The following is a 13,298-nucleotide window of genomic DNA, read 5'->3' as shown; positions in this document are numbered from 1 at the left end:
CACATACACACACAGGCAGGTCGCCCCGGGAAGGACCGTCCGACCATGACACCATGTGATTGGCTGATTAGATATTTGCATTAACGATCGGTTGAACAGGTACTTATAATGAAGTGGCTGGTTAGTGTATTTCTGTGTATTTCTTAAATCAGCTATTTAAAAATAAATAAATAAATAAATATTAGCCTATATTATATAACGTTCATATTGGTATTATTGATCTCAATTGTCCAAAACCAAAGTTGCTGAATCACTGGAGCTGAATCTTGGCTCAAGGTGGCTCAACTTTGTGCTGGAAGCCACGGGCACTCTACTGGTCTGTCTTAAAAAGCATAAAACCTTAAATGGCATTCGGAGAGTGAATCCCCTGCCAACACACAGGCCTTGATACTGCTCTCCATGAATGTTGATGAAACTGGTAGATTATGTATAATCCTGCTGACAAATGGACAAACAGACAAACATCACCGAGCACATCTTACAGAGAGAGCATTCAGAGCTGCAGGCTGGGTGTGAACGTCCTCTTCAACTGATTCACAGCATGCACTACTTTCCCCAATCACACCCAGACTTGTAAAAGCAGATGTGAGCTATATGTTTACATTGAGCCTGGAGGGGTGCGGGTGGGGTTGGAGGTTGTCAGCAGATACTTTTCACTTTCTGCAACGAGCCTGACTGCTACTACCCACTCATCTCTGCTCTTCAATTACCTGCTGCTAATTAGAGACGAAGGCGTGCAAGCGTGGGTCAAACGCTATAAAACACCTCGCAATCGAGCAGAAAATCTCTTGCTATGGAAGCCTTCTCCTCATTTCATTTCTTTTTTCCCCCTCCTTCTTCTTTTTGCTCCAGGCACTGGCAAAATTAAAACAGATCCCGTTTATTCTTTGGTGCAGTGGTGGAAAATATGCTGCCACTAAGTGGGAAAACTTGAGCAAAAACGGCCCAGATGAGCAAGCTCAGGACTGCTGCATTTGCTTTGACTTGAAATTTTAAGTGTTTTGCTGAAATGCACTGTGCTAACAGAAGCTTGTTCTTTGGAAGGTATGGCAAGCATCATACTAGCAGAAGGGAAACTAAAAGAGACACCAAGACTTTGATGTAGGCATTAAAAACAGGCTCATGTGCTGTGATTTTTCTGGTTTTGGTAGACTGTAGAAAAGCTTATTCTCCCTGTGAGCTCAGTATTTCCACTCATTGCTAAAAGTGTTTTTTTTTTGTGTGGATTTGCTTCGGAGACAACAGCAGCCTTTAAAGACATCCCTTCCACCTGTAAGAAAAAAAAAGAGAAACATCAAAACAAAAAAACTGGTCAACAACAAAATTCCTCCGCTGACCTCCTCACCTTGACTTGTAATTTGGTCTCAACAGTGGCTCGGAGCCACTCACGGCTGGACTGCAGGGTGACATTTTTACTGTAGGGAATGTTACTGTGGAGCTTCTCCCAGTGTCATCGTCCTCTTTTAGATCCCACATTAAATCACACACATACACACACTCATAATCATGCACACACACCGCTATGGAAAATGACATTTGGAAACAAACTTTAGTGAGCATGCACAATGAATACCGCAGTGCATGAGTGTAAGGAATGCCTTCACCGCAGGACAAAGGAACGTCTGTTGCTCCAGCCACTCTTTGTAATCTTTGGACAATTTCATAAGGTCTTTTTCTCCCCGCCATGACTGCAGCTGTGGCAACCATCCAGACCATTTGGCTATCTCTGACTCCACGCAGCAGTACCACAGAAAACTCATCTCCCAAAAGTAGATGGCAAAAGCACTCATGTGGAGCCAGCAGTGAACCAACAGATCCCTGCTGACTCCCCACACTGGTACACGCAGTCAGAGCTCACTGGAGATGAGGGGTTGTATGTATCTGTCGCTTATAAATTCAAATATAAAAGGACTTTATAGTTTTGTTTCAGTTATAGTTTATTCTGTTTCCTTTTACAAAATAATAAATAAAAGCTGTTGGGTGGACATCGTCTTTAATTTTGACTCTTCTGAGAAAACTGTGTTTGTGAAATGAAATACCAGAGAAGTTGACCAAGTAAGTGGGTTTAGAGATGACTCATGGCTGCTGTTATGAATCATAGATGGAGCAAACCCCAGCTTCTGGGGGGAATAAGTATACTCAGAGGTGGAATGACCCACAAAATATGCAATAATTATTAAGCTTTGTTTCCAGTGAAATCCTAAGCTACCTGTAGGACAGAAGATCAAATTTCTTCTGGATTTAATTCATGAGATGACTCTGACTGCGACTCTTACTTGTCTCATGCCTGAGCTGATTACCAATTACAGGATTTGTGCCTGAGGCAGTAATAACATGATAAAAATCAAAGTTTGGGATATATATCTGAGGTACATTTTTTTTATTTACAAAAAAATAATGAATTTAACACAATTTAGGTGACTACATACAGAACTTAGAGGATAGAAACAAAGTATCCTATCACGCTAATATCGATCCAATACCAAAATCCTTGATTGTATAGATACAAAGTTTGGATCGATCCCCTGTCTTTTGACAGTCAAAGGCAAAAAAGGTTAATTAGCCTTGGATTTAAAATATGTCTGAACAATATTCATATGTCTAATGCCAGCTCCTTCTCATCTTTTAGTATGTTTTTGTGTTTATTTGCTCAGTTTTCTTCTGCTAATGGCCACCTCATCACCACCCCGCCGTTTGACCTTTGGCTGAATCTTGAAAGTGAATCATCAGCAATCAGTTTGTTTCTAGCGTGTGATCTGGTGTTTACTTAGAACATAACTTACACTTGACTTGCAACATCTGACAGGGAATAAAAAAACACCCCATGCTTGCAGATTTCTCAATTGTATGCAGCATTTGAAATTCCTGCAATTAGTACAGGATAATTGAACATTTTATTTCTTTGGATTATTATTAAACACATTTGTTAAAATATATTCATTGTTGATGTCAGATGTAGAGGTAGAGTGTTTCCAGATGATGTACATGAAACAGATCATTCATGAGTATTACTATTTGAAGCTTTGCTTTTTCTTGTATGACATGCCACAAATGCCATTCCACAGATAGATGAGGGGGGGAAAAAGCTTCACATCCATTTCCAGTTTAAAGCATTGCTTTCATGAATAATGAATAATACTTTTTTTTTTCTTCTTGTTGGTTCCTGATTTGTTTATTTCATTCGTATGCAGATGATATACGAGTTTACAATCAGACAAAGTGACAGCTCAACACTCCACTCCTCAGATTTGGAAAACTAACAGGAGACATTATGCTTCTTATTCTTAAAGCAGGTGAGTTTTTGCAGCTTGAATCACATTTCCTTAATGATAATCACATAAAGGCAAAATCAAAAACAAGCATATTTTTTCCATCTGGGAAGCATCTCTGCAATTACACACTCCCCCTGCTTTACTTTCTTCCAAGACCAAGAAAAACTGAGTCATGTTTTAGTTTCCCCAGAATCTTCTGGTGCACTGTCTCGGGCTAAGCTGTCTTCAATGTCAGAAATGTCAAACTAGTCAATATTTACTGGTGTCATAATAATAAAAGAGCAGGAAACATGGATCTATTCCTTTTATGTCTCAGGACAAGGAAGTACAGTATTTCATTGAAGCAAAAAGCTTTTCTGCACCTATCCTTTTTAGAAGTATTGAGTCCTGTATTCTTTTTCTCTGTTGCAGTGGAATCAACCTCTGCCTACACAGACTAACGTTCAGTAATCTCTCACTTTTTTCAAAAACACCCTGTAGATGTTTTTGGTGAACACATTAAGCTTTATTTAGATTTTCTCACCATTACAAATAGTGGGCGTGCTTGTGCTATAACAGACATGACACATTTTTCCCACATGAAACATTAGCAAAGCTAATCCTGTGCCTATTCTAATTCTAATATAGTTTATACCCAAAATTAGCCCATTGCTGGCATATTCAAACTGACAACTGCCAGTCCCAGGTGAAGCATAAAAGCAGTGGAAGAAGCTTTCACAATAGCTATATATTTTTATGCTTTTGAGCTCCATCTGAGCTGGAAAGGTTGACCAAATTAAAAAAATGTTCCTTCATTAATCGTTCTGTCATTGTAAAACTATTAGAACTTATAGTGAATTTGATTAAATTTGAAATTTAAAAACACTGTAACTGAATAGAGTTTGATGTAAGTAATTTCAATTGTTGCTGGTGGTCTATGTTTTAAAACTGTTTTAATATCTTTAGTGTTGTAAATACACTGCTCACGATATTGAATGCAAAACTGTGTTTGAAAAAGTCAGTTAAAATACAAAATAATAGTCCAGCACCTCCAGAATGGAGACGAGCAGGATTGCTCTATATCCCAGCAGGGTGTGGACAATGTGGAGTAGATACAAGAAGGTGGGACATTACACAAAGAGAGCTGGAGAAGGGCATCATCCCAGCAAGAGGAGCAGTATCTTCTGCGTTGGGAGTAGATAAAATGTCCTCAAGCGGACTACTCGTGTGCAGCTTGATTATAACTTGCCAGAGAACACCAGAATTGCAGGCCCAACACTTGTTCTCTTCACACATGAGAGTAGGTTCTCAGTGATCACACATGAAAGAGTGTGGAGACACTGTGGCAAACATTACGCTGCAAATTCATCACGGATGGTCGACTTTAGCAATGTGTTAGTGATCACTGTGGAAACATGTCCCTGGAGCATCGGTCAGACCTACAGGTGCTGCCTTATGGTATCCCAAGTGCTGTTAGGTACCAGGATGAAGACTCAGTGTTAGACTTTGTGCTGATGCCCTAGATATTGTCTCAGGGTTGAAATAGTGACAAGGACACTAGGAAAATGTGAAACCAGAGAAAAATCAGTCAGGAGGGATGAGGAGATAACAACGGTCTTTGGTCAACAAAGATTTTTGGGGGTGTTGGCTTGTTGTATACCTTCAGCACAACTATTGTCACTTTAATTTGCACCGAAGTAGGTGGATTCAAATGGGGAATGATTCCTAACTGGACAGACTGATATCCCTGAAGTTTAACTGACTTTGTAATACTGTGATGATTGAATGTTTCCTTTTTTGAGCAGTGCAGTTATTTTTTCCTCTCTTCCCTCTAAAATTAAAGAGCAGTGTTATTAAATAGAGATGGTTTGGAGAGATTTGAAATGGTCTCTCAGTAATTGGACACTTCACTGATGCTTTTTGTGATGGTATGTTTTTAAAGGAACCATGGTAAAAGTACCGCAGTGGTTCTCGGTTTCATTCTTGTAACTGCTAGTAATGATTTTCTCAGCCTGACTTAACGGAGTCAAACTTTTTTTTTTGGCCATTGCTTGAATTCACAATTCACCATCTCGGCAAACTAAAACAAGACATTTGATTCTCCCCCGACCAAAGCATCAGTTGGCTCGGAGGTGTAACCGAGAGTAACAGAGTGCCCGGAGGTGCCACACAGATTGGGACAGATTAGCCTCAGCTGGAAGATTCGTCACACTGCCTTTGTAGTGAAACCGCTCAGCTAAAAAAGACTGAGAGGGGATTTGGATTTAGAGTTAGAGGATAAAAGCAAGTTTTAGTCTTATTTTTAATCACAACAGACAATCAAAAGCAATTATTTGTAGGCTGGTGGGATTACTTGCTTTGAGTTTCGTGTCCTCAAAAGATCTTTTTACAGTCCAAATAGGAGGGACGTTTCGTACAGGCACGCACCACAACAGCTTTGCACGTGGGTGGGCTGGGGATTTAAACTACACGACCAAAGTGATATAATCTCATTAAAGTCTGCAACTGCTAAACTGATCTCCTACACAGGTTTAAATACATTGGGCTGATGGAGAAGAGTTATCTGCCAGTGCTACACTCAATTGTTCACATTGTAAGCTGAACGTGATACGGAATTTATTTTTCTTGAGAAATTAGAAGATATGATCAAAACTTAAGCGATCCAAGGCTCTGGAGAGAACTGTGAACTTTTCCAGACAGTTGTAGTGGATGTGGGAGAAGCACAGGTGGAACTAATGACTTTAATGATCCCTCTGTTCCATTAGGTGTCCCAGTAATTCATACCAAGTGAGTCATCACCCAGAATGCCAGACGCCTGGAACTAGAGCACCTAAATGGGCCATAGCCATTGTTAATGGTGTTAGCTACACCTGTGGCTGGAAAGTCAGAATATCCAGCATGAAAGGTCATAATTCCATACAGCATGCTCACTGTTTATGGTTTCAATTATGTGGTAATTCTCACAGTTTTTGCTCTTTTTGCTAACAGAGGACACTAAATGCTCACTGTATTGTAAATTAAGCTGCGACTTCCGAAAGACACTGCTCATTAAATTTCCATCGAGGAAACAAAATGTGTTTTCACAAGCTTTGTTTTCCGAGCTGTCTCTGGTGCTTTGTCGCCGACATTCACAATCATTTTTTAATGTTTTTCAGCTGTGCACAGTCCTTCCTCTTCCATTGTGCATGGCATCAGCAGAGACACTCTTAAATCTCCTTTAATTGGCTTTTTGTTACCATTTGAGACCATCTACAAAATTACCCCATGCTGTATTGAAAGAGATTTGAAAAAGGATATTTTAAACTAGCTGTTGAGACCATTCATTTGTTATGAAAAAGTTTACTGAGCTATAAAATCAAATAGGGATGCAGGGTCATTTTCTCATTTGGTAACCAAAGTAGTCCCCCACAGCTGGAAGGATGCAGGTTTAAAGGTGTAACTTTTCAGATCAGAAACTATGTATATATTTTATATACAGTGTTTAAGTGGAGCTAAGTCCAAGATTGATTTGTACATTACCCCCTTAATTTCTCTTCCTTAGCGATTATGCATACAGTCATGTGAAAACAAAGGTTTTCACAGGACCAAATGCACTTGATTACCTGATCTTCATCAAAAATGAGCACCTTGCAGAAGTGTTGGCAGTTTACTGAAGCATTCAGGCATGTGTGAAACCAGTGCCACAATCTTACATGGAGTGGACATCTCAGCAAAATCACCCCAGGGTCAGATCATGCAATGCTCTGAGAGGTACATCTCAGACAGATCTCATTTAGCATGCTAAATGTTAGGGTTCATGACAGTACAATCAGAAGAAGACTGAACAAATATGGCTTGTTGTTGCCAGGCGAAAGCCTCGTCTGTCTGAATAGAACACGGCAGCGCGCAATAACTTTGCAAATTTACATCTGAACAGCTCACAAAACTCCTGCAACAAGTTTTTGGACTGATGAGACCAAAGTGTAGATGCTTGGCCATATTGCACAGTGCCATCTTTGGCAAAAGCCAAACACAGCATATCAGCACAAACACCTCATACCAACTTCAAGCATGCTGGCGGAGGGCTTGTTTTGTAGTCAAAGGACTTTGCAGTCATTTTGAATTGACCATGAACTGAATACCAAAGTATTCTAAAGTCAAATGTGAGGCCACATGTCCAGCAGCTAAAGCATGGTCCAAATTAGGTCATGCAACAAAACAATGATGCCAAGCACAGCAGCAAATCTAAAACATAACGGCTGGAAAGGAAAAGAATCAAGGTGTTGCAATGTACTAGTCAAAGTCTAGACCACAACTGACTGAAATGCTGTGCCTGCCTGGACAAACTGATCTAGAGTTAATTAACAGGGGTAGGGTCTTTCTTTATAAGTTATGAATGTGCTGTGGTGACTTTCAGATGGCATTTAAATCATGGGAATAAGTTGCTTGCTCTTTTGAGTAGAAAAGGTGCATCTATTTTAGCAGTGGACAGTGGATAGTATAAGCTGTGCTAACCCCAAAAAGGTTTGAGTTTTTTTTCCCTGGGGGTGTTAGTTGGGTTTCTCCCTTACAGCTGGTGTCTGAGGCCTGAATTCCAGCCCAGCTGTGGTGTGTAACAAGGCTAGGGACAGCTCATGTTATCCCTCGCTAGTCATTCGCCTTTTTCGTGATCCCCTAGAGATCTCAGACAGGCCTCGTGCTGTGGACCAGTGCCGTTTTTTTACTCTGCAATTTATTTACTCTGCAGTTGTCTAGCAACTGAAACAACACTCACTAACTCCTGCCCCTCTTGTTCTCCATGTGTCAGTGGTAGTTAACCCACTTTTGTACAAAGCAACAGCTGCAGCAGCCTACACATGTTTTAGGATGTTCAGGTACCGCTGGTAGTCAGGGGTGTAATGTAAGTCAAAATGAAAGAACATTTTTTTCAGGCTCTGAGATCTGGTGGTGGACAGCCCCGGTGGGAGTTTATGACAAACAGCCCGTGAGTCAGAAAATCCTACTCTGTGAACTAATCAGAGGTAGATAGCCTTATTTTAAGAGCTGTTCTCTCACGTTGTTGTCTGGGAACTTATCAACGCTTTGCTCTTCCGCCTCGTGTGCCTTCGTCTGTGATGAATGTTTTCTGGAGAGAAAGAGAAGGATAAGAGGCCAATGCCTCCGGTCTGCCATGACATCATCTCTGCACACATCTGGAAACGGTAGAGCCTGTGTGTGTGTGTGTGTGTGTGTGTGTGTGTGTGTGTGTGTGTGTGTGTGTGTGTGTGTGTGAGAAGGGGGAACTGCAGAGGAATGGGGGGGGGGGGGGTTGTGACACATCAGCAGTATGGAGAGAAAGAGAAGAAGAGAGGAGAGAAAAAAATACTGTTTATCTGATGCACACAGACAAAAAGAAAGGGATGTATAACCAGTGTAAACACATCATCCCAACCCCCCAGCTCTAATGAATCACAAACTAAGGCCTACACAAACTCTGGTCCATGCCTCTGTTGGAGAGAAAAAAAGAAGGAAATGCTTTGAGGGTTTATAAAAATCTATTTTTTTTCTTTCAAGCTGATGCAGTATTTTCAAACCTCAAGGATGATGTAACCAGAGGTTGAGTACCACCTAACAACATACTGAAAGATCAGTTTTAGATCTTTTTGCTTTTTTTAATGTGTCAAACTTCAAACTTTTTTTAAAATTTGTTTAAATGTCCGGAGATGTTTAAAAAGTTGTGCGATAAGGTGAGAAAACTGGAGAGGCTCTAGAGGTTTATTTCTTATTCTCACCACCAGAGGGGGACACACTTCTCCCACCCCATGCTCCATTGAGTAATTTGAAATCGTGTAAGTGACTGCCTGTCAAATAATGAGAATTTTTTATGACGGCTGTAAAACATCTGAAGGAGAGAGAGGCGATATTAATCCGGTTTTGTTATCTGTTGCTGTTCTTGTGCTGTGTTTGATGAAAGAACATTTATTACCTTGTTCAAATCCACATGATTTATCTCTGTCCCTTATATTGGCAAACACAAAGGGGGGAGCCCATAGAATAGTGCACATACAGTTGGCAACACAGAGTTTCAGATTGATACAAAGATGTAAACATATAAAATACACACACACACACACACACACACACACACACACACACACACACACACACACACACACACACACACACACACACACACACGGAGAGTGGGGAATACAAGAAAGAGGAGAGACAAGTCAGTGGTTGAAGGGATCGGCACAAAGCTGTCTGCCAGATGTTTGTTCCAATCCTGCAACATGCCTTGGCAAACAAAACCCTTGAATTAGTGTTTTATAATCAGCTTTCATACTCCCCAGATCACTCAATATAGCTCAAAACATCCCAGTTATCTTCTATTATTCCTTATTCATTGTCTAACTTTCATCTGTGTTACGTTCGTCTTTGCTTTATGACTGTCAGGAGACAGAACATGTTAAGTCGAGCTGATGGGGAAAGTGTGGAAAGGAGCAAGTTGCAGGGATGTCCAAATGTATTATGCAAAGGGAAAAAATCAATAGAAAAAGAACGCAGGGGAGGAAGGATATATATCCCGAACCTATGTGTGTTGTACTACAGAGACCTAAACTGATTGCACCATGACCCACTAATCCTCCACAGCAGCTTGTAATTCTGTTGTCTCCAGCAGGGCCTGTGGAGCACAGCGGACCACGGCAGAGCAGTGCTCTCCAGAACCTTGATCCTGAACTCTGAGCCGAGTTAGGATGCATTACCACCAGAGCCACAGACACTGCCCTGCCACATAACCAGTCTATCTGTCTGTCATTCTCTTCGGCTCCCTCCCTCCTCTTCTTCTTTTTCCCCTCCTCCTTCCTGTCCTTGTTTGGAGAACTATTTCAGCTGATCACTGTTTAACTGACCATCATGAGAAACCTGTCTGCACTGATCATACAGAACAACAGAGGCAATGCATTCATTTTTTTTCCATGACCATCATCTCTTCCACTTGGTAATGAATCCCTCCTGGGGAAAGTTGAGGCAAGCGGCTTAAGGGGGGGTAACTGGTGAATCACCCAACTCCCACCCCCTCATCAGTTGAACAAGGCTTCCACCCCCATAGGGTTATCCTTTCTTCAGTCTGGAAAACTGGAAAAAGATCTGACTCGGGGTGATAAATTCCTTTCCTATGTTGAAGGATTCCCCAAGGAAACCGGCATTAAATTTCCACAAGCTGCCAAAATCAGTGACTAAAAAAGGAGAAAAAAAAACACACTAAAAACCCAACTAATATATATGTTGTGTGCATTTAGAGCATTGGAGAACACTGATTGATTTGGTGCTAAAACATGAGGAATTTTTCTTGCTTTTTTTGATATCACTTGTTAGAATTTTCTTATTGCCTCACATTTTCCATGTTATTGAATTTTATTTCTGAATTATTATTCTTGAGTCACCATTGCAGGCTTTAATACACTTGTGTCAGAGTTTGGCTTCTGCAGAGGCTTTACACAGTCCTGTCATGCTACAGTCTTCATGTTACGTGGCTTAAACTTTCACTTGTTGATGACAGCTGCCTTTGCTGATAGCTGGGATTTTATTTATTTATGTAGCTGCTTTTTTCTTAGCGTCCTTTTTTTTTTTTTTTACTAATTGTGTTGAACATGACAGTGCCCTGTCCATCCAAAAAGAAACATGTCCAGTGGTGAGCGCGTTATACACACAGCTGTGAGTTTATAAATCATCTCTGAGAATATCAGCAAGCACAGAGGAACAAAATAATTCCCAGCTGCAGTCTTGAGTCAGCCTTGCCTTCATCTATTCTCAAAACATCATGGTAATGACGACCAGAAAGCTGTTTTCAATCAAACAACATGGTCCGTACTTTGCCTCCGCCTTTCTGCCATTTCCTGCTTTATTCCACTCTTCGACTCATATAGCGGACTTGCGAGTGTTAAAAACTAGACAAAATGTGCAGAGTCTCTGTGGATATGTTGGTTGATTAATGCCTCTATTTAACAGGAGAAGTGGGGGACTTGTGACACTCTTGAGGTCATGCAATAAAGTTTAGAAGAAGAGAAGGCCCATAATCACCGGAGAAGATTTAAGACAATGCAGCTGTTGTGTATCTTTACTTAAATGAAAAATATATAGCAGCATAACATTTACATGAATGCGATAAAAGCACGCAAGCTGGTTGAGTGATTTGGACTTTCCCTGAGATATATGGTGTCCTCCCACAGTAAAAACTAAAAATTCCACTTTAATTAATTAATCTAATTGAGACAGCTGCTGCTTGAGATAAACATGACTTTTAGTTCTCTCTAGCTTTAGTTTAAGAACCTCCTACAAACTGAGCCAATAACCAGTTAGTTTCCACAACCAGCAGAGAGAGATACTCAAAACTAATGTGTTTCAGTCATGATGCTCACAAAATGGACAGCAGCCATATGATTTTCCCACATTAGGACCTGATGTGCTCTTTGATACTCGAACTACAAGGAGAAAAAGGATGAGAAAGCAACAGTGACCTTGTTTTTAGAATAACTGACAAAATTAAAATTTCTCTAGATTTTCTCACAAGATCAGAGAAATTATGCTTTGAGGAGAATATCTATGTTTAATCAAAATTCTGTCACGGCCCAGTGGATCAACAGATAGCTGATCAGCAGCATTATTGTTCTTTCTCTCTCACCGGGGCGGAGCTCATTGTGGGTTCATGCCCTCGGCCCACGCACCTGTGAAGTTGAAACACCAGAGTGTCACTGACGCGACCAGCATTTAAGCAGAGGGATGACAGCCATTTATCGCTGGATCGTTGTGCTCAGTGTATCTCAGTTCTCATAGTATTAAACTCCTGTTATTTCTGTGTCTTTGTTCTAATGTGTTTGCTCTGTGTTTAAATTCCCTGGACCTGTCCCTAGTCGTGGATGCTTGGAGAGTGGCTGGTAGCGAGCAGTGAGTGGGCGAAGAAGAGCCAGTGTTTTAACCTGTCCTCCCCACCTTGGATTCCCTGGAGCCCGGACCCCTGTCACAGTAATATACAGCACAATTCCCTCCACTGTCTGTACACCTGGTGAATGTGAAATAAACCCCACTCCTCAAACTGAAGAGTCCCGTGTGTAAGTCCTCAGTGAACTGTGTCAAACTTATGACTGCAAACAAAGTTTAGTACAGGGTGGGCCATTTATATGGATACACTGTAATAAAATGGGAATGGTTGGTGATATTAAAGTCCTGTTTGTGGCACATTAGTATATGTGAGGGGGCAAACTCCTCAAGATGGGTGGTGACCATGGTGGCCATTTAGAAGTCGGCCATCTTGGATACAACTTTTGTTTTTTCAATAGGAGGAGGGCCATGTGACACATCAAACTTATTGGTAATGTCACAAGAAAAACAATGGTGTGCTTGGTTTCAACGTAACTTTACTCTTTCATGAGTTATTTACAAGTTTCTGACCACTTATAAAATGTGTTCAATGTACTGCCCATTGTGTTGGATTGTCAATGCAACCCTCTTCTCCCACTCTTCACACACTGATATCAACACCGCAGGAGAAATGCCAGCACAGGCATCCAGTATCCATAGTTTCAGGTGCTGCACATCTCATATCTTTACACCATAGACAATTGCCTTCAGATGACCCCAAAGATAAAAGTCTAAGGGGGTCAGATCGGGAGACCTTGGGGGCCATTCAACTGGCCCATGACGACCAATCCACTTTCCAGGAAACTGTTCATCTAGGAATGCTCGGACCTGGCACCCATAATGTGGTGGTGCACCATCTTGCTGGAAAAACTCAGGGAACGTGCCAGCTTCAGTGCATAAAGAGGGAAACACATCATCATGTAGCAATTTCAAATATCCAGTGGCTTTGAGGTTTCCATTGATGAAGAATGGACCCACTATCGTTGTACCCCATATACCACACCAAACCATAACTTTTGTTGTTCCAACAGTCTTGGAGGGATCCATCCAATGTGGGTTAGTGTCAGGCCAATAGCGGTGGTTTTGTTTGTTAACTTCACCATTCACATAAAAGTTTGCCTCATCACTGAACAAAATCTTCTGCGTGAACTGAGGGTCCTGTTCCAA

Source organism: Aulonocara sp. 'chitande type north' Nkhata Bay, linkage group LG7 (assembly GCF_057382095.1).
Source record: "Aulonocara sp. 'chitande type north' Nkhata Bay isolate Kocher_YH1m ecotype deep benthic linkage group LG7, A_spYH_male_GT1.1, whole genome shotgun sequence".
NCBI classification, from domain to species: Eukaryota; Metazoa; Chordata; class Actinopteri; order Cichliformes; family Cichlidae; genus Aulonocara; species Aulonocara sp. 'chitande type north' Nkhata Bay.
This window is presented reverse-complemented; position numbering follows the sequence as displayed.